The sequence below is a fragment of the Schistocerca piceifrons genome, chromosome 3 (genome assembly GCF_021461385.2).
Source record: "Schistocerca piceifrons isolate TAMUIC-IGC-003096 chromosome 3, iqSchPice1.1, whole genome shotgun sequence".
In the NCBI taxonomy this organism is placed as follows: Eukaryota; Metazoa; Arthropoda; class Insecta; order Orthoptera; family Acrididae; genus Schistocerca; species Schistocerca piceifrons.
In genome coordinates, this window is record NC_060140.1 from 39253280 (window position 1) to 39274016 (window position 20737).

Consider the following 20737-nt stretch of genomic DNA (forward strand, 5'->3'; position numbering starts at 1 on the left):
TTTACTTCTAGCTTGTTTCATCACTAAAATTAACATGTGTAGTTTTGTCTGACTTCCTGTCACAATCGCCTCGTATTGTGAAAGAAAAATAATTAGTCAAGACTGCTATCATACGGTGTGTATAGTATATTCTTGATAATGCTTGTTATTTCCGATCCATTTACTTTCCATGACAAAGTATTGCATCTCCTTTCTTTCATTCTGATGGTAAAATTTCCATTTCATAGTAAACCATTGTGGTTGTTTAATTTATTTCTTTTACATGGTATTGATTTCAAAAAATGATGAATGTGGATTAATATCTTGCATTTAAATCAGATACCTATTAAATGAAAACTTCTTTCTAGTGACATGAGTAAGCACACTGCATAGCATGACGGAAAACGTATTAGGTCAAAACCACAGACGATTTTCAAGTGCAAAAATGTACACACAATATCATAATGTAGTAGCAAAAAGCTGTAAAAGAGTCAAGACATTGGGATATCATAAGGCAAAATGTCAAAGTCATCTGGTGTTTGTTATATCTTAAAGGTTTCATAGTACATACAGAGAAAGTTCTACTTTCGATAGGAAAACCATAATACATACATTAGAAAAAATGGAAAATGTGCACAGTCTGATATATAACGACAAGATAAGCGACCTGCTAACCTTACCTTGCCGGGCACTTGCCAAGAAAAAATATAATCCTCATCAATAAGTGGTCATATAAATATCTGGAAATGGCATTACAGTGTGATAAGTCACAAAATGTTTATTCAATAAAGGTTTTAATTTTGGAAATATGGTGATTGCCCTTGGTTTTTCTCGTTCTCAAAGTTTCGACATGTACTATATTGGGGTGAGGAATGTTGCGAATTATATATGGACCAGCGTATAGAAGCTCAAATTTACTGTATCTACTCTTTCCTCTGTTGGATAAATAGTGTGTGCGTACTAATATCTTCTATCCTATGTGAAATTCACTGCGTGTACAAACCTGTTTTTGCTGTCTTCTGCGACGCCTGCAGCACGTCTGATGTTGTTGAGCGCAATGTCAATTATTTCATGGTGTCGACTAGATGTAGGAAAGGATACTAATTCTTTAATTTTGTTGGGTGGTTCAACATTTTTCAATATAACAGTCAGACATAGCATAGTAGATTCATTTGGTATGGAGTTAATTACATCCAGGAATGAGAGTATGTGTGTGTCCCAATCAATATGTCTTTTATGGCAGTATATTCTACATAGTTTACCGGTTTCTTTCATCAATCGTTCAAAAGGGTTAGAAGAAGCGTGATACCTGGATATATAGATCGGAGAAATGTTTCTAGCTCGTAACATACGTGTCCATATCGCAGATCGAAATTGTGGTCCATTGTCGGAAACTACTTTCGATCCTTGTCCTACATGAAATAGAAAATGTTTTACAAATGCATTCGAAGTAGATTTAACAGTAGCTTTGCGTAACAGACTGAAGGTAACAAATTTCTAAGTGAGTTCAACAGCGACTATGATGTAACAAAAACCTCTGTTAGATCTGGGAATCGATCCAAAAATGAGTACAGCGGCCATATGTCTCAATTTAAAGGGTACAATGGGATGTAACGGAGGAATATGTGAAGTCGTGTCTGATTTAGCTTTCTGGCAGATTGTACATGACGCTGAAAGTCGTCGAATACGTTTCTCCATGTTGGCAAAGTAACAGTTCTGCCTCAGTATAAGAACTCATTTTCTGTATCCATAATGTGCGTAACATAAATGAGTATGCCAAATTAATTTGTTATCAAGCTAGTGAGGAAATCACCAAAAGAGAGAAATACAGCGTACTTTCTGCAGTTCGGATGGAGCTGAATTTGCAAAAATCCCGATTTTAAATCTAAAATGGTATAAATAGCAGTACCATCAAATTTCTGTAGAGGTTCTTCTAGTGTTTGTAGGCGATCTGTTTCATTAATAATAATGTCGTTGACATGACGCGAATCAAGTACGAGGCGAAGTGAGCCATCCTTTTTCTTAACAATATGGAGCGGATTTATGTAAGGACTAACTGCCGGTTCAATAATGCCTTGGTCAAGCATAGCTAGTAATTCTTTCTTCATTTGTTCTCTGTGAATATATGGAATGGAATATGGTTTGGCCTTAAATGCGTCATGCTGTTTAATTTGAAATTCATACATAAAACCGGACATAGTACCACGGAAAATGTCAAAAACTGGAGCTTGCTGTAAAAGAATATAGCGTAGTTGAGTACGTTCGTCATCTGCATTTCCACTGCTCTGCTTTACTTCCTCAGAAGTCATTTGCATAACGTCATAGTCGGCTTCGCCTGGTGTATTGCAGCTGTGTACACACGTATCTCTGAACAATGTGGAACGACAGTCTTTGTTACACTGCTGATAAATCGTGCTGAAATTCGAATGCCAGTTGTACCTTTTCATCCTTTAACATTAAATAGGAATTTTGAAAGTGAATAATTGCGTCGTGTTGCATCAAAACAATTCGTACCTAAAATAACGTCTGTTGTCAATAAGGGAACAATCCAAAAATTTGAGTGGAATGTATGACCTGCAATACAAAACGATAAGTGTGTCTTTAATTTTACATCTACTACTTTATCAGATACTGCTCCTTTTACTTTAGTTTTGCCTAATGGTAGCGTAGGATAGGTATTTTCTTTCTTACATTCGTTGAAAGTTTCTTCATTTATAACTGACATAGGTGATCCACAATCGACTACTGCTGAAAATGTGGATGATCCAATCTTTACTTCAATAACAGGGTCTGAATTTTTTTTTTTGTATAACTGGTTTTTCATGTAAAAGTGTGTCTCGGATGTCGTCAAAAGTAATAACATTTTCGTGAACAAGATTCTGTGTATCAAAAGTATTGCTTACGTTGCTGGAAGATGCAACCTGTGCTGTATCTAGTCCTATTCTTTCTGAAGTGCTGTTGTTTGCAGGAGGGTGCTGTGGCACTTCGACTGTTTGTACTGTTCTGTTATTTCGTCCTGACGCATTAGGTTGTGGATGATATCGACTGTCTGGTTCATTCATGATAATCTGTTGTTGTGGATGATTCTGCTGCTGATAAGACCTACTATTATTAAACGTGCGATGAAAACTATGCTCAATACTTTTACGTATGTCATGATAGTCATTACTATACGGCGCGTTGCCATAGGAGTTGAAATAATGTGTCTTCAGTACGTAGTATTTCCTTGTTGCTGTGGTTAGGTATGCTAACCGGCTGGTTTTGTTGTTGTGGGGGAAACCCTCTATTGATGCCAAAATATGTTTGCTGTTGCTGATAATTATGACGATACTGATGATTAAAATTTTGTCACTTATTAAAATTATGCTGGTAGTTCTTGTCATTTCAGGAGTGTCTAATGAAAATTGTCACTTTCAGGTAAAACTTGTCATATCAGGTTTTCTTTACTCATTTCTAATCCTAGATAAATCGACAATTGAAGAGTTGTTCTGATAGATATAAAGGACAGTAATAGAGTAGGCAGCAGTGCAGAAAACTAAAGAAGAAATAGCACCCATACGGCTCAGGGCCCTGTGCACGCTGTGGCACATATTCATCGAAGTGTAATGAATCCCCTGAGGTCAAAATCTGCAAATAAATTTTAGTTTCTGCGTTACAGGCCAAGCCGGTGGAAATGCAAAAGTAAATTGTTGTATCCAGCCCAAAGGGTGAATCTGTGTTCTATCATTCTTAAATACCTTAAATTTCCTAACGGATAGAAAGCGCTTGTAATCAAAATTATCGTCTCTGAATGTCTGAGCAGGTTCAGAATTGTATGAGAATCTATTTGTCCGTGTCTGTTCGGAATCTACGTCACGCACTCTCTGTAAGTTACCTAAGTTATATTGGCTGTGTGAGTGTGACAAATGTTCAGAATGTGGCGTATGCTGTGACGCGGTAGAGGCTGAAACATTTTTCATTTCTGTCACTTCTTGCTGTAAAGATGACAATTTTCTTCGTACTGTATTATTGGATGTACCTATCTCACTGATTGCCTGTTGTATGTTTTGGAATTCAGGTCATTTTTAGTGTCACAGGCATCGATTTGTTTCTGCATTTTACGTGTAGTTATATTTCATTTCTTAACGTCTGATTTAATGGTATCGGGATCCTGTATTAATTCCAACTGTTCACGCCTGTTGGTCACTGTCTGAAAGTCTACTGTGTATTTATTTTCCAAAGTCTGAATATTAGTGTCTGTTTTTGTTTTTAGATCGGAGATTTCACCATGCAGTTCCGTGTTCAACTGTTTGATAGTATTAATTTCGTCTGATACTGTAGCAATGTTGGTGTCTACGTATGTTTTTGATTTTGTAAACAACTTACGCTTGTCTTCCTGTCTCTGTGTAGTAATTGTTTCCGTGACTTGTTTCTTTACTTTGTTCTGTTCCTGTATGAATTTACGGTAACGCGTTTCACGGTTTTGTAGGTGGTGATTAAAACGTTCATCAATTTGGCTGCTCTGTTGTTCAAATTTCTTGTCGACTTTCGCATCCAGAGTGCGTTAAAGTTCTGCTGACATTAATTTAAACTCGTCGTGTAACTGTGTAGCGTTTTCTGAACATTGTTTAGCAACTGCACTAATTTCATCTCTAAGTAATTTTGTTGTGGCTGCATGTGTATTACGTAATTCTTGGGCAACGGATCTAATTTCTTCAGTACTATTCCTAGCACAAGCCTTAATTTCCTTCCGTAATTGTTCTTTAGTAACATGAGATTGCACGGCGACGGTTGTAATCTGTTCATTAATCTGTTTAAAGTTCTCATTAATTTGCTTGATCGACCTGTCGTGTTTTTCACTAAGTTGTTGCTCGATTAATTAAGGTTGTTGTGTTTTTCATTCAACTGTTTAAGATTTCCATTAAGTTGTTTGTTCGATTCATTAAGTTGTTTATAATTGAATACCTGCCAGCAAAAACGTTGTAACTCTCAAAATGCAAATTGTACAGGAGGCGCGAAAAACCATTACCTATGCAACAGGTTTACGAACGGCAGAAATAGCATTCACAATCACTTGAAATGAGTCCATTGCTGATTAATGTCTACACGTTGTGGCAGTACGTGACCTGAAAAGCAAGATATTACAGATTTTCGTTCGGCATCCATACAAAAACGTTGTAACTCTAACTAGAGTAGCACACTTTTGTGAGTTATAACGTTTATTCCACTGATATTATTTAACCTCTAACAGTGTTTATTGGTTTTGTTCTGATTAGGCGTAAATACAATTTGCACTATACAATGTCGGAACTTGCGGGTGTTTGACTGAAGGTGGAAATATTGTTACAAAAGAATGGTTTGTAGTGATAAACGTTCACATTTTCATTTCACAAGAATATATCGAAACAGAATCGATGCTGCACACGCAGTTTAAACGAAACAGTATTAATAGTTCCCACTGTGTAACACGATTATTCATGGCACACAAGACGTATTGTTGCAAACGTACGTTTTGCGTGACCGACCACTACACTGTCACTTTACTTTATCCTTAGGTTCTCATAAACTCTCGGTATTTCTCATGACTGCATCTACACATGTATAGCAGATTAACTTTCTTTTCCACAGAAACAGGCAATGGCTCACCATAAAGTCTAGGTAGGCCATTCAAGCTAAACACCACCGGCGGAACTGTAATACTATTTTTACCCCTCGAGCGTTTTACTAAGTTTGCTGAATAACAAGGCTGAAAGTAGTTATGGCTCTTGCGGCTCTGAAGTACTGTTGGGGAGTATGATGATATCTTCATCCAAACATAATCCGTCATTTTCATTTTGGATCTTTGCGGACGTGCTTTTCTATACCGCATAAATCAATAAAATCGTCCTGCTCCATGTAACGAACCAGAAACGAGTTGTTTGGTTGTGCAGTAGCTATGACCAGAACCCACCAAATGGTTCATACACAGAGTAGTTCTTCTTATGTTAATGTGAAATCCCTGTCACAAGGCAAAAAGCTGTGTCCTGTGATAAGAACTTTTTGCTTCACAGAGGTGAAATACTTCATGTTCAGGAGATATTGATACAAAGCATTATTTTTCCAGTTACTGTTCTTTCCTGTACATCGATCTGAACACACCCCTAAAGTTCTTTCTTCACACGGGTTTAGTACTGAAAATGTAGATGTTACGTACTTCAGAAGGCACGAAGTAATTTCGGCTGATCCCCGCTTAGCAACAGTTTCAGGCCATACACACATCCACATCTTATTGTCACCAACGTTATGTATTGCCTGACTGTAGGTTGATAGCTGACGTTGATAGAAAACCGCACAATGGTTTAGGGTAGGACAATACACCACCTGTTGAAGGACTGAGCATATTACAACATTGATTTCGTTTGCTTTAGCTTTTGCTGTATTCTTCTCCAGCATTGAATAGGCTGCTTCCGCATGTAAATGGTGCAGTTCGCTTTCTTCGTCGATTTTCTTTCTCTCTGTTTCATTTTTACTGTTAACTAACTGCAGGAACAGTCTGTCACAATACCCACATGAATCCGAACTTGGTACTCCAAAGCGAAAATTATATTGTCCCCTGAAAATATTTCTGTGAGGTCTTTCACTGCACTGTACTGTCGGATTATCTTCTTTAAAGAATCGGCAAAGCTTAGAAATATTCAAATCGGATCTCAGGCAGAGCTTTTCATTCTTTTGTCTTGAGTAGTGGCTTTCAAGCTGTCCTGCAGCGTATTTGGACGATTCAAACGGCACGCCACATTTCATCTTCCCTTGGAGCATTTGTACACGTCTAGCTGTAATCCTATATACTATGTAAGACGTATGCATTGCCGGCGATGGGCGATGCATGGCAGAGTCTCTGACCAGAGAGTAGTATGTAGTTAGTTGTTGCTTGTCGGTAGTGGGCATTAGTCTTCAGTCTGTGCTAGTAAGCAGTTGTCTGCAGTAGTCTTGAGTAGTCTGCAGTAGTCGACAGCAGTCGGCGCGTGCTTGCGCGTGTCCGCAGTCTGCTCTGGTCGGGACTTTGGAGGATGAGTGTTATTGTAGAAGGTAAAGAAGCAGACTTGCGCATATCTAATAATGTATATTAACTGTCATTGATTTCTTTTAAAAAAAATGCCTCAATAATAATTTTTATAATATAAAGTAATTTTTTAAAGAAAAGCATTCATTTCAATTTAAAGAATATTTCCAATGCATGATCATTCCTTCCAAGAATCAGAAAAAAAATATACGCCAGCATTGCACGAAGCTGTGCCGAAAAATTTCTACATAAGAGCAGATATATTCGCAGTTTTTATTGAGGTAACAATTTTCCCTTTTTTTTATTCAGAATACAGGTCCGGGGCGCAGCGCTGCTGTCGTCATAAAATTTACCAGGTTACTGAATTTTTTTATTATTTCCGGATTTAGGAATTGAATTTTGTGGTTACATTAAGTGTGAATGCATTTCTGCACGGAGACTATAAATAGGAGCCAACTTTGTTCAGAGGTTACATTAAAAATCAGTTTTGTTCAGAGGTTACAATAATTTTAAAAAAATCATTTAATTATTATTTTTGTGCGGAGGTTACACTTGGTTCATGGTTTCTTATTCATTTAAAATTTCTGTGGGGAGGTTACACTTGGCGACATCCGACCAGGATCGTATTTCTTTGTGAATCTTCTGATAAGTAGTCATATATCTGCTCTTATTTACTTAAATGTAGTTTGCATCTGGCGCAACGCATTTACTAATTTGTCACTCTTTCTTTCACAGATCATCGGCAATTTGTTGGTCTTTGTTGTAATTGTGTTTGTTGCATTTTGCATTGTCCTTGTTTCATATGTGCTTAATTCTGATTTGTGAAAAAATGCCGCGAAAAACTGTTAACAGTACATCGCGATGTGCAATGAATGAAGTAGCCGATTCGAATAATTTGACCGATCATACTAGCGACAGTTTGTGTAGTAATTATAACGCTCCATTTACAGACAATCAGTGCGTACTGATCACCAGTAATGATTTGGATGCAAATGATGAGCAAACAAATTCAATTGTGTCCTCTGTTAATTTAAAGACAATTGATGACGCGGGACGTTCTGTTACAATGAACGCTGCCCAGTTCGACACGCCAGATTTGCAAAATTTACGTAGCGAACAGATAATTGTTTCTAACGAAAATGAACAGTATACTCAAAGTAGGACAGATTTATTTGATTCTGAGGTAGTGACTAACAGTGCACATCCGATTGGGAAACCTTTTCGAGAATCACAGAATGACCAAATGGTTACACAAAACGTGACAATTGCAGGTACGCCATCAAACAGCACAGAAAATAGAGTAGGTAATATTGGCTTGGATCAAATTATGGCAGTATTGCTACAGTTTAAAAAGGAACACAACGACAATTTCAAACGACTTAATGAATCGTACAAACAACTTAATGAAAGTTTCGACAACCATTTCAAACAACTCAATGAAAAATATGACAGGTCGATCAAACAATTTAATGAAAGTTTCAAACAGTCGAATGAAAAACACGACAACCTTAACGAACAGAACAAACAACTTAGTGAACAGATTACAGCTGTTACCGTGCAACGTCATGATACTAAAGAACAATTACGTGACGAAATTAAGGCTTGTGCTAGTAACAGTAGTGCAGAAATTAGATCTGTTGCACAATAATTACGTAATAGACATGCAGGCACAACAGAATCACTTAGAGATGAAATTTGTGCAGTCGCTGAACAATGTTAACGTGACAGAAATGAAAAATGTTTCAGTCACTAACACGTCACAGCATACGCCACATTCCGAAATTTTACACACTCACACAACCAGTATAACTTAAGTAATTTACAGAGACCACGTCACTTAGAATACGAAGTGACACAGACAAACAGATTTTTATGCAATCCTGAACCTGTTCACACATTCAGAGACGATAACGTTGATTACGAGCAACTTTTATCCGTAAACAAATCTAAGGTATTTAATAATGACAGAACACAGAGTCACGCTTTGGACTGGATACGACAATTTGCTTTTGTATTTTCATCAGCATTGCCTGTAATGCAGAAACTAGAATTGGATTTGATACAACAACTTGCTTTAGAATTTTCATCGGCATTGCCTGTAATGCAGAAGTTAAAATTTATTTGTAGCGCGTAATTGACCTCAGGGGATTCATTACGCTTTAATGAATATGTACCATAGCGTGCACAGGGCCCCGAGCCATAGTAGTGCTATTTCATCTTTAGTTTTCTGCACTGCTGCTTTCTCTTCTACTATCCTTTATATCTATTAAAACAGGAACTGTCGATCTATCTAGGATTAAGAAACGTGTAAAGAAAACCTGATACGACAAGTTTTTACCGAAAGTGACAATTTTATCATTATACGTTCCCGAAATGACAAGAACTACCAGCGTAATTTTAATATCAGAGAAAATTTTAATCATCAGTATGTGTAAAATTATCAGCAACAGCGAACGCATTTTGGTAACAATAGAGGTTTTTTACCGCAACAGCATGAAAGCCAACCTGTTAGGATACCTAACCAACAATGTAATGTACAAGGTCAACCAAGCTTTAATGTTTCGCCGCCTACACATATAGCGTCAGCTCTAACAAATAGTAACGCACAGCAACAAGGAAATAACTACGTACAGAAAACACACTATTTCAATTCCTATCGCAATGCACCGTATAGAAATGACTATTATGACAGACGTAAAAGTAATGAGCACAATTTTCAGCGTACGTTTAATAACAGTCGGTTTTACCAGCAGCAGAATGAACCACAATAACAGATTATCATGAATGAACCAGACAGTAGATATCATCCCGAACGTAATACGTCAGGAAGAAATAACAGAACCGTACAAATAGTTGAAATGCCACAGCATCCTCCCGAAAATAATAGCACGTCAGATAGAATTTGACTAAATACAGTACATCTACATCTACATCTACATTGATACTCCGCAAGCCACCCAACGGTGTGTGGCGGAGGGCACTTTACGTGCCACTGTCATTACCTCCCTTTCCTGTTCCAGTCGCGTATGGTTCGCGGGAAGAACGACTGTCTGAAAGCCTCCGTGCGCGCTCTAATCTCTCTAATTTTACATTCGTGATCTCCTCGGGAAGTATAAGTAGGGGGAAGCAATATATTCGATACCTCATCCAGAAACGCACCCTCTCGAAACCTGGCGAGCAAGCTACACCGCGATGCAGAGCGCCTCTCTTGCAAAGTCTGCCACTTGAGTTTATTAAACATCTCCGTAACGCTATCACGGTTACCAAATAACCCAGTGACGAAACGCGCCGCTCTTCTTTGGATCTTCTCTATCTCCTCCGTCAACCCGACCTGGTACGGATCCCACACTGATGAGCAATACTCAAGTATAGGTCGAACGAGTGTTTTGTAAGCCACCTCCTTTGTTGATGGACTACATTTTCTAAGCACTCTCCCAATGAATCTCAACCTGGTACCCGCCCTACCAACAATTAATTTTATATGATCATTCCACTTCAAATCGTTCCGTACGCATACTCCCAGATATTTTACAGAAGTAACTGCTACCAGTGTTTGTTCCGCTATCATATAATCATACAATAAAGGATCCTTCTTTCTATGTATTCGCAATACATTACATTTGTCTATGTTAAGGGTCAATTGCCACTCCCTGCACCAAGTGCCTATCCGCTGCAGATCTTCCTGTATTTCGCTACAATTTTCTAATGCAGCAACTTCTCTGTATACTACAGCATCATCCGCGAAAAGCCGCATGGAACTTCCGACACTATCTACTAAGTCATTTATATATATTGTGAAAAGCAATGGTCCCATAACACTCCCCTGTGGCACGCCAGAGGTTACTTTAACGTCTGTAGACGTCTCTCCATTGATAACAACATGCTGTGTTCTGTTTGCTAAAAACTCTTCAATCCAGCCACACAGCTGGTCTGATATTCCGTAGGCTCTTACTTTGTTTATCAGGCGACAGTGCGGAACTCTATCGAACGCCTTCCGGAAGTCAAGAAAAATAGCATCTACCTGGGAGCCTGTATCTAATATTTTCTGGGTCTCATGAACAAATAAGGCTAGTTGGGTCTCACACGATCGCTGTTTCCGGAATCCATGTTGATTCCTACATAGTAGATTCTGGGTTTCCAGAAATGACATGATACGCGAGCAAAAAACATGTTCTAAAATTCTACAAGAGATCGACGTAAGAGATATAGGTCTATAGTTTTGCGCATCTGCTCGACGACCCTTCTTGAAGACTGGGACTATCTGTGCTCTTTTCCAATCATTTGGAACCCTCCGTACAGGTTGCATCTTCCAGTAACGCAAGCAATACTTTTGACACGCAGAATCTTGTTCACGAGAATGTTATTTGAAACATGCTTTGTTGAATGCACCACTTTTATCACATCCAGATCTTATTAGAAATTTTTCCATTGCCACCGACAGTTCTAACACCGCTTTAGGCGTATATATTTTTCAGGAAATTGAAGAATATGGCACTACAGTAATTAAAAACATAGCCTTTGCGAGTCGCATTCTGTCACCTTCTGAACGCAATTTTTCTGTTACAGAACTTGAAACATTATGTGTTGTATGGGCATTTACGAGATTTTGGCATTTCCTTTATGGAAGACATACCACCGTTTACACAGACCATAGAGCTATACAGTTTTTACTTTCGGCTAAATTTACACACAACAGATTAAGTAGATGGAAACTTTATTTACAAGAATTTAATTTTACAATTGTTCACATTCCCGGTACACAAAATATTGTAGCAGACACACTATCCCGTTCTCTTAGCAACAATCAGCAAAACATCGCAAACAACTTCTGCAAAGCAAATTTCAGCGTCATGTACAGTCAACAAGTTTCATTTGAAAATTTCATTTCGTCGTCATTACAAGAGATAGCACAAGAGCAGAGTAAAGACAACGTGTGGAAAGAAATTAAACACCTTTGGCAAGATAGGAATAATGTTACCATTAGAAACCATTACACTGTACGCAATGACATTCTGTTTCGCCGCTCTCACCCTGACAGCAACAATTGGTTATTATGCATTCCTGATGAACTTGTTAACAAATTAATCTGGTATACTCATTTAAGTTACGCACATTACGGAGCCAGAAAATGTTTTCCTATACTGAGACAGAACTGTTATTTTACCAACATGGAGAAACCTGTTGGATGAGTTTTAGCGTCATGTAAAATCTGCCAGAAAGCTAAATTAGACACGACTTCACATGTTCCTCCATTACATCCCATTGTACCTGTTAAATTGAGACACATGGCCGCTGTAGACATTTTTGGTCCGATTCCCAGAACTAATAGAGGTTTTTGCTACATCTTTGTCGCTGTTGAACTCACTTCAAAATTTGTTACTTTCACTCCGTTACGCAAAGCTACTGCTAAAACTGTTTCGAAAGCATTTGTAAAACATTTTCTATTTCATGTAGGGCATGTACTGAAAGTAATTTCCGACAATGGATCACAGTTTCGATCTGCTATATGGACACGTATTTTACGAGCTAGAAACATTTCTCCGATCTATATATCCAGGTATCATGCTTCTTCGAACCCTTGTGAACGATTAATGAAAGAAATTGGTAAACTGTGTAGAATATACTGCCATAAAAAACATATTAATTGGGACACACACATACTCTCATTCCAGGGTGTAATTAATTCCATACCAAATGAATCTACTATGCTATCTCCGTCTGTTATACTGAAAAATGTTGCACCACCTAACAAAATTAAAGAATTAGTATCCTTTCCTACATCGCGTCGACTACGCCACCATTAAATAATTGACATTGCGCTGAACAACATCAAACGTGCCGCAGAGCGCCGGAGAAGACAGCAAAAACAGGTTTGTACACGCCGTGACTTTCACATTGGACAGAAGATATTAATACATACACACTATTTATCCAACAGAGGAAAGAGTAGATGCAGTAAATTTGAGCTTCTATACGCAGGTCCATATCGAATTCGCAGCATTCCTCACCCCAATGTAGTACACGTCGAAACTTTGAGAACCAGAAAAAGCAAGGGCAATCACCATGTCTCCAACATCAAACCCTTTATTGAATGAACATACTTTATGATTTATCAGACTGTAATGCCATTTCCTAATTTTTTTATGATCACTTATGCAATTATATTTATGTGACTACTTACTGATGATTATCGTATTTTTTCTTGGCAAGTCCCTGGCGAGGTAAGGTTAGCAGGTCGCTCTTCTTGTCGTTACACATCAGACTGTGCACATTTTCCATTTTTCATGTATGTATGATTGTTTCCTGTTTTGTTTGTATGCACTATGAAATATTTAAGATATAACAAACACCAGTTGACTTTAACATTTTCTGTCATGCTATGCTGTATGCTCAAATATATCACTAGAAACTAGCTTTTATTTAATGGGTATATGATTTAAATGCAAGACATTAATCATTGTTCATCATTTTCAGAAAGCAATAACGTGTCAAAGAAATAAATTAAACAAACCACAGTGGATTACTATGAAATGGGAATTTCCCCTTCGGAATGAACGGAAGAAGATGCAATACCTCGTCACGAAGAGTAAATGGATCAGAATTAACAAACATTAACAAGAATATACTATACACATCGTACATATATATTTAATACACATTTCATTACCTGTTAATTCGAAGTTCACTACTTTTCAGCATAATATGCGTTTCTTCTTTCAGTTTAATAATCCATTTTGTATTTTGCAAGAGAAATTATTCATGAAATTAATGTGCTATAAGCAGTTGGTCATTACCGTTGCATTTTTTTCCCATTTGTGTGTCATTTATGAATGTGATCACATATACTTTACTTGTTTCATAACCTTGCTACAGCTGACTCATGACGAATGACGTTACACATCTTCATTTACAGCAATAACTCAAATACAAATATTTTTATGCCCCAGTAATTAATTATCGATCCTAACGCAATGCAATGCTAGCACAAAAAAACATGTATTACCAGTCCCAAATAATGCTACCAGTTTAAGAGAGTTCTGAGTAATACTGAATAATGTTTTCTAGTCACAGACCTTGAATAATAGTTACAGTATGTTACATTTTCAATATGTCCTATGTCACTTGAATGATGAGTTCTGCATAATGTTTTCTAACCACAGACCTTGAGTAATAGTTACAGTGTGTTACATTTTAAATATGTCCTATGTCACTATCATTCATGATCAGTTCTGAGTAATACTGAATGATACTTTGTAATAATGCATAAATGCTATGCCAATAATTTCTGTGAATAATATTTTTGTTATACTCTATAAATCCTATGCCAATAATTGACTCATTTTGAATGATAACTTCTGAATAATACTGAATAAGGTTTTATAAAAATATAAGAATACCTTGTAACTGGCCAATGAGTGCCAATAATTATTTTAAATATGTCGTATGTCACTTGAATGATGAAAAATGTTTTGTATTATTCAATACTTGCTATATGTTTAGTAACTGGCCAAAGAGTGCCAATAATTGTTTTAAATATGTCGTATGTCACTTGAATGATGAAAAATGTTTTGTATTATTCAATACTTGCTATATGTTTTGTAACTGGCCAATGAGTGCCAATGATTACTATAACTAAGTGAATTATGTTAATACTATGCCATTCATTAGCTCCTGTTTTTAATGATGACTTCTGATGGTTTGTAACTGGCCAATGAGTGCCAATGATTACTATAACTAAGTGAATTATGTTAATACTATGCCATTCATTAGCTACTGTTTTGAATGATGACTTCTGATGGTTTGTAACTGGTCAGTGAGTGCCTATGTTCTCTGTAAACAGATTACTTATGAACATTATTCTGTAAAACTTCATACATGGTACAGAAATGTTCAGTAACTGGGCGATGAGTGCCACCAATTACTCAAATCAGTTGTTAGACCAGTGTAATTCTCAATGAAGACTAGTATGTGACATAATGTCCTTCACCTTCTGACCTAATTACCAGAAATTACTGCAATATCCGTTTGTCTTGTCTATCCTCATGATCATGGAGCACTATATTTGGTTTTTGCACTAATTCTATGTTGGTGTACCTTACAAGAACGTGGTGTTGACACGACATGCTGTCCACCACTTTGAGCAATGGAGATGTTATTATGGTCCCACTGTTTGGTGCACCTAATGTACTACCAAAATGATAACATGGAATATTACTACCACATTTCAGTGTCTTGGCTACATTGATTAATACTTCAAGGAAAAAAACTTCAGATTGTCTCACTTGGTGTTGTGCTTCTGTAGAAAGATATGGACTCTCAGTGCAGCTGTGTGCAACCTAAAGTGCTACAACCATGATGCAATCCTTCCCTTTCCTATCCTAGTTCTTGTAAAATAGTAAAAAAAGTATATCAGTGTGTGTGCACCTTTGTCATTTTGTTAACATGATTTGTATTCATTGCCTATACATTTGTGATTTCCTGATATGTTCAATACTACAGTGCGTGTGCACTTTATGTCATTTGTTAATATGATTTGTTCTCATTCCGTGTACATTTTGTGATTTGCTGATATGGCTCTGAGCACTATGGGACTTAACTTCTAAGGTCATCAGTCCCCTAGAACTTAGAACTACTTAAACCTAACTAACCTAAGGACTTCACACACATCCATGCCCGAGGCAGGATTCGAACCTGCGACCGTAGCGGCCACGCGGTTCCAGACTGTAGCGCCTTTAACCGCTTGGCCACACCGGCCAGCTTGCTGTTATGTTCTGAACTACAGTGCGTGTGCACTTTTGTCATTTGTTAATATGATTTGTACTCGTTGTGAATACATTTTGTCATTGCTTGATATGTTCTGTACTCAGTGCATGTGCACTATATTTTATTTCATGTTCTGCACTTATATATATATGTATATATTCTGTGATTCTAAATTTAGTCAATTAAGAAAAATTTGTTGCTCATGGCAAGTCCAATTGACTCACCATCGCTAGGAAATTTTTGCCCCCCCCCCCCAGTGGAGGGTTATGTAAGACGTATGCGTTGCCGGCAATGGGCGATGCATGGCAGAGTCTCTGACCAGAGAGTAGTATGTAGTTAGTTGTTGCTTGTCGCTAGTGGGCATTAGTCTTCAGTCCGTGCTAGTAAGCAGTTGTCTGCAGTAGTCTTGAGTAGTCTGCAGTAGTCGACAGCAGTCGGCGCGTGCTTGCGCGTGTCCGCAGTCTGCTCTGGTCGGGACTTTGGAGGATGAGTATTATTGTAGAAGGTAAAGAAGCAGACTTGCGCATATCTAGTAATGTATATTAACTGTCATTCATTTCTTTTTTAAAAAAAATGCCTCAATAATAATTTTTATAATATAAAGTAATTTTTTAAAGAAAAGCATTCATTTCAATTTAAAGAATATTTCCAATGCATGATCATTCCTTCCAAGAATCAGAAAAAATATATACGCCAGCATTACACGAAGCTGTGCCGAAAAATTTCTACATAAGAGCAGATATATTCGCAGTTTTTATTGAGGTAAGAATTTTTCCTGTTTTTTTATTCAGAATACAGGGCCGAGGCGCAGGGCTGCTGTCGTCATAAAATTTACCAGGTTACTGAATTTTTTTATTATTTCCGGATTTAGGAATTGAATTTTGTGGTTACATTAAATGTGAATGCATTTCTGCACGGAGGCTATAAATAGGAGCCAATTTTGTTCAGAGGTTACATTAAAAATCAATTTTGTTCAGAGGTTACAATATTTAAAATTCATTTAATTATTATTTTTGTGGGGAGTTAACACTTGGTTCATATTATAAATAAAATTTCTGTGGGGAGGTTACAACCATGCACCACGTTTTTTGACATACCTGAATTTTTTCTGCTCCTCATCTTAAAAAATACTTGAATGTGCAGTGTCTGCGCGAAATGGTCTCCTCAGTCTCCCTATCTTTGATGTCTACTATTTCAATGCCCGACGAAGCCAAAAGTCTGGTTTGTACATTATAGTCTAAAGCGTAGAATTCTTGAAACAGCTCTGTGTTGTCCTCTATTTTTAGTGTTTTACACCGGTATCGACATTTGCAGGTAGCAATCTATAAAGGGAGCACGACGTAATGATAAGTATAGTTGACCACTTTAACGCCAAAGGTAAAGGCTATGACTTTGCATTACAATATAATGTTTGCGAATAAGGTATGGAATCTTCCATTTCACAGTTATACTGTGTTGGATTGACATACAACGTTTATGCATCCAGCTGTTCAGCAGGTACTGGTTTGCTATTGTGGGCCAAATATGGTTGCCCCGAATTCCGTTTGTGTTTCTTCACAATCCTCTTTCATTCACTATACTTAATTTTCCGTTTCCGGCCCCTTTTTATATCTTCGCACATGCTCTGACTTAACGTCACACAACGTTCCTGCTCCATGTTTACAACGTTTCTGCATCCGAGCGCCTCGCGACGAATGGGAAACAAACGAAAACTGGCACTTAATGTACATGTTTGCCAACATTACTTCATACACGCCTTACTCTTGGCACATACAACGTTTATACGTGACAAACCTTAGAAAAGTGAGGGTTACAACGTTTTTGCCGGCAGGTATTCAATCGTTGTCTTGTTTTTCATTCATTCTACAGTTTGAGATTTTCATTAAGTTGTAGCAATACTGACATAACTTAATCATTCCAAAATTAGCGACTCTATTCTCTGTGCTGTGTGATGGTGTATCTGCATTTGTCACGTTTTGCATAACCATTTGGTCATTGTCTGATTCTTGAAAAGGTTTGCTAATTGGATGTGCACTGTTGGTCATTACATCGGAATCAAATAAATCTGACGTATTTTGAGTACATTGTTCATCTTCGTCAGAAGCATTTATATGTTCACTGTGTAAATTTTGCAAATCAGGTGTACCAAACTGGGTAGCGTTCATTGTAGCGGAACGAGCCCCGTCATCAATTATCGTTAAATTTACTGTGGACATAATTGCATTTCTTTGCTCATCATTTAAATTAGAATCATTACTGGTGGTCGGCACGCACTGATTACCTGTGATTGGAGGATTAGCAGTATGACTCTGAGTGTCGCTAGTATTATCAGTCAAGTTATTCAAGTCGGCTTTTCGCTCATTACGCATCGCGATGTACTGTTAGCAGTTTTTCGCGGCATTTTCACAGCTCAAAGGTAGGCACAAAATCAGACAAAGCACAGCAGAAATGGAACAAATACAACAACAACAAAGAGCAATAAATTGCCTATGATCTGTGAAAGAAGGAGTGAAAAATTAGTAAATGCGTTGCGCCAGATGCAAACTACATTTAACATTAGGTAAATAAGAGCAGATATAAAGCTAACTACTTCACAGAAACTCATACTCGTATTAGTCGTCATGTAACAACGTATCACGCTTGCATGTTACCTTTCTTATACTATATTATTTTATAACGTTAATTGAATTCCCTTTCAGTATTTGACGGAACGTAATAGAAATTACAAGAGGAAACACTGTCTTTACGTTCTGCAATTGTTTCAGTGTGTCACGTGTCAGGTTCCTTGCTGAACCTCAGGAGACATGCGACGGCGGCATCGCCAAATGAAAGATCTATGCGACGGGCAGTAAACATTACATGATTCAAAGCTATGGCGTTTAAAATACCGAAGGTTGCCTTCAGTGCAGATTTTGGGCAAATATTAAATAGTATGTCTAAATTACTGGATATTTCTGTCGGAATTTTCTCGTTGTCTCATTTACGGGTGATGTTAAGTTACTTTGTAAAAGAAGTAGTACTCGCTTTGATGTTCATTACTAAACTCTTTTCATTAACTCGGAGCTTACAGTCTCTTTCACACAAGGTGGAAGAAGTTTAATATTAACTTCCACGTTCCGTGTCTGCCTTTTACTCGTAGACTAGAGTGCAGATTCCTTCATTTGTTTCCCCTGAGACCTCAGGTAAAATAGGGACCAGCGGTCAAACAGAATACTGATGACAGAACTAAAGAGAACTTCTGCAGCAATTCCCGTAGGAACTGTAACTTTTAACTCGCCACCTGTGACAATTCAACTGTTGTAGAACTCCCACAGAGCACAGAGAATAAACAGTGCTACCAAAACGAACTGGTCGCTAATGCTTGGAATATTAAATCACACCTTATAAAGCACCAATCGCTCATTGTTGTAAATACAGTCCAGTTCGTTCTCGTCGCATCGGTTTTTCAGGTGTCGGACTTCGTTGTAGCTATAGTGCGAGTCAGATTAAACACTATAGCATCCGCTTGCTTAAAGCAAATTCGTACGAAGGCTGGGATTCGAGTCCGGGTCTGCTGCTCACTAGCCAGATGCGCCAACCACTACGCCACCCTGGCACTGTGGCTGTCCACGCCTCCTTCCTCAAACCAAATTCCCATTCACGCCTCACCCCACAAAAACTCGAACAGCGCTTCAGATGCCCCTGCGAGATTTTCCATTCTTCTGGAATTCGTGCCAGTATTTTGTACCATGACTTATTAAACTGATGTTTCGGTAATACGCACACACACACACACACACACACACACACATACACACAAATACGCACACACACATACGCTTGTCAGCACGTGTGTTATTTAGAATACAAACTATTCTTCAAGTCTGGGGATTTTTTGCCAGATACATATTTGCATAGCAGGTAAATAATTTTTAAAGGTTTACATCTTGATTTCAGCGCTCAGAATTATGTTCTGCGATGAAATCATTTTAATCGTCTCTGTTTATACACTCCTGGAAATTGAAATAAGAACACCGTGAATTCATTGTCCCAGGAAGGGGAAACTTTATTGACACATTCCTGGGGTCAGATACATCACATGATCACACTGACAGACCCACAGCCACATAGACACAGGCAACAGAGCATGCACAATGTCGGCACTAATACAGTGTATATCCACCTTTCGCAGCAATGCAGGCTGCTATTCTCCCATGGAGACGATCGTAGAGATGCTGGATGTAGTCCTGTGGAACGGCTTGCCATGCCATTTCCACCTGGCGCCTTAGTTGGACCAGCGTTCGTGCTGGACGTGCAGACCGCGTGAGACGACGCTTCATCCAGTCCCAAACATGCTCAATGGGGGACAGATCCGGAGATCTTGCTGGCCAGGGTAGTTGACTTACACCTTCTAGAGCACGTTGGGTGGCACGGGATACATGCGGACGTGCATTGTCCTGTTGGAACAGCAAGTTCCCTTGCCGGTCTAGGAATGGTAGAACGATGGGTTCGATGACGGTTTGGATGTACCGTGCACTATTCAGTGTCCCCTCGACGATCACCAGTGGTGTACGGCCAGTGTAGGAGATCGCTCCCCACACCATGACGCCGGGTGTTGGCCCTGTGTGCCTCGGTCGTATGCAGTCCTGATTGTGGCGCTCACCTGCACGGCGCCAAACACGCATACGACCATCATTGGCACCAAGGCAGAAGCGACTCTCATCGCTGAAGACGACACGTCTCCATTCGTCCCTCCATTCACGCCTGTCGCGACACCACTGGAGGCGGGCTGCACGATGTTGGGGCGTGAGCGGAAGACGGCCTAACGGTGTGCGGGACCGTAGCCCAGCTTCATGGAGACGGTTGCGAATGGTCCTCGCCGATACCCCAGGAGCAACAGTGTCCCTAAGTTGCTGGGAAGTGGCGGTGCGGTCCCCTACGGCACTGCGTAGGATCCTACGGTCTTGGCGTGCATCCGTGCGTCGCCGCGGCCTCCCG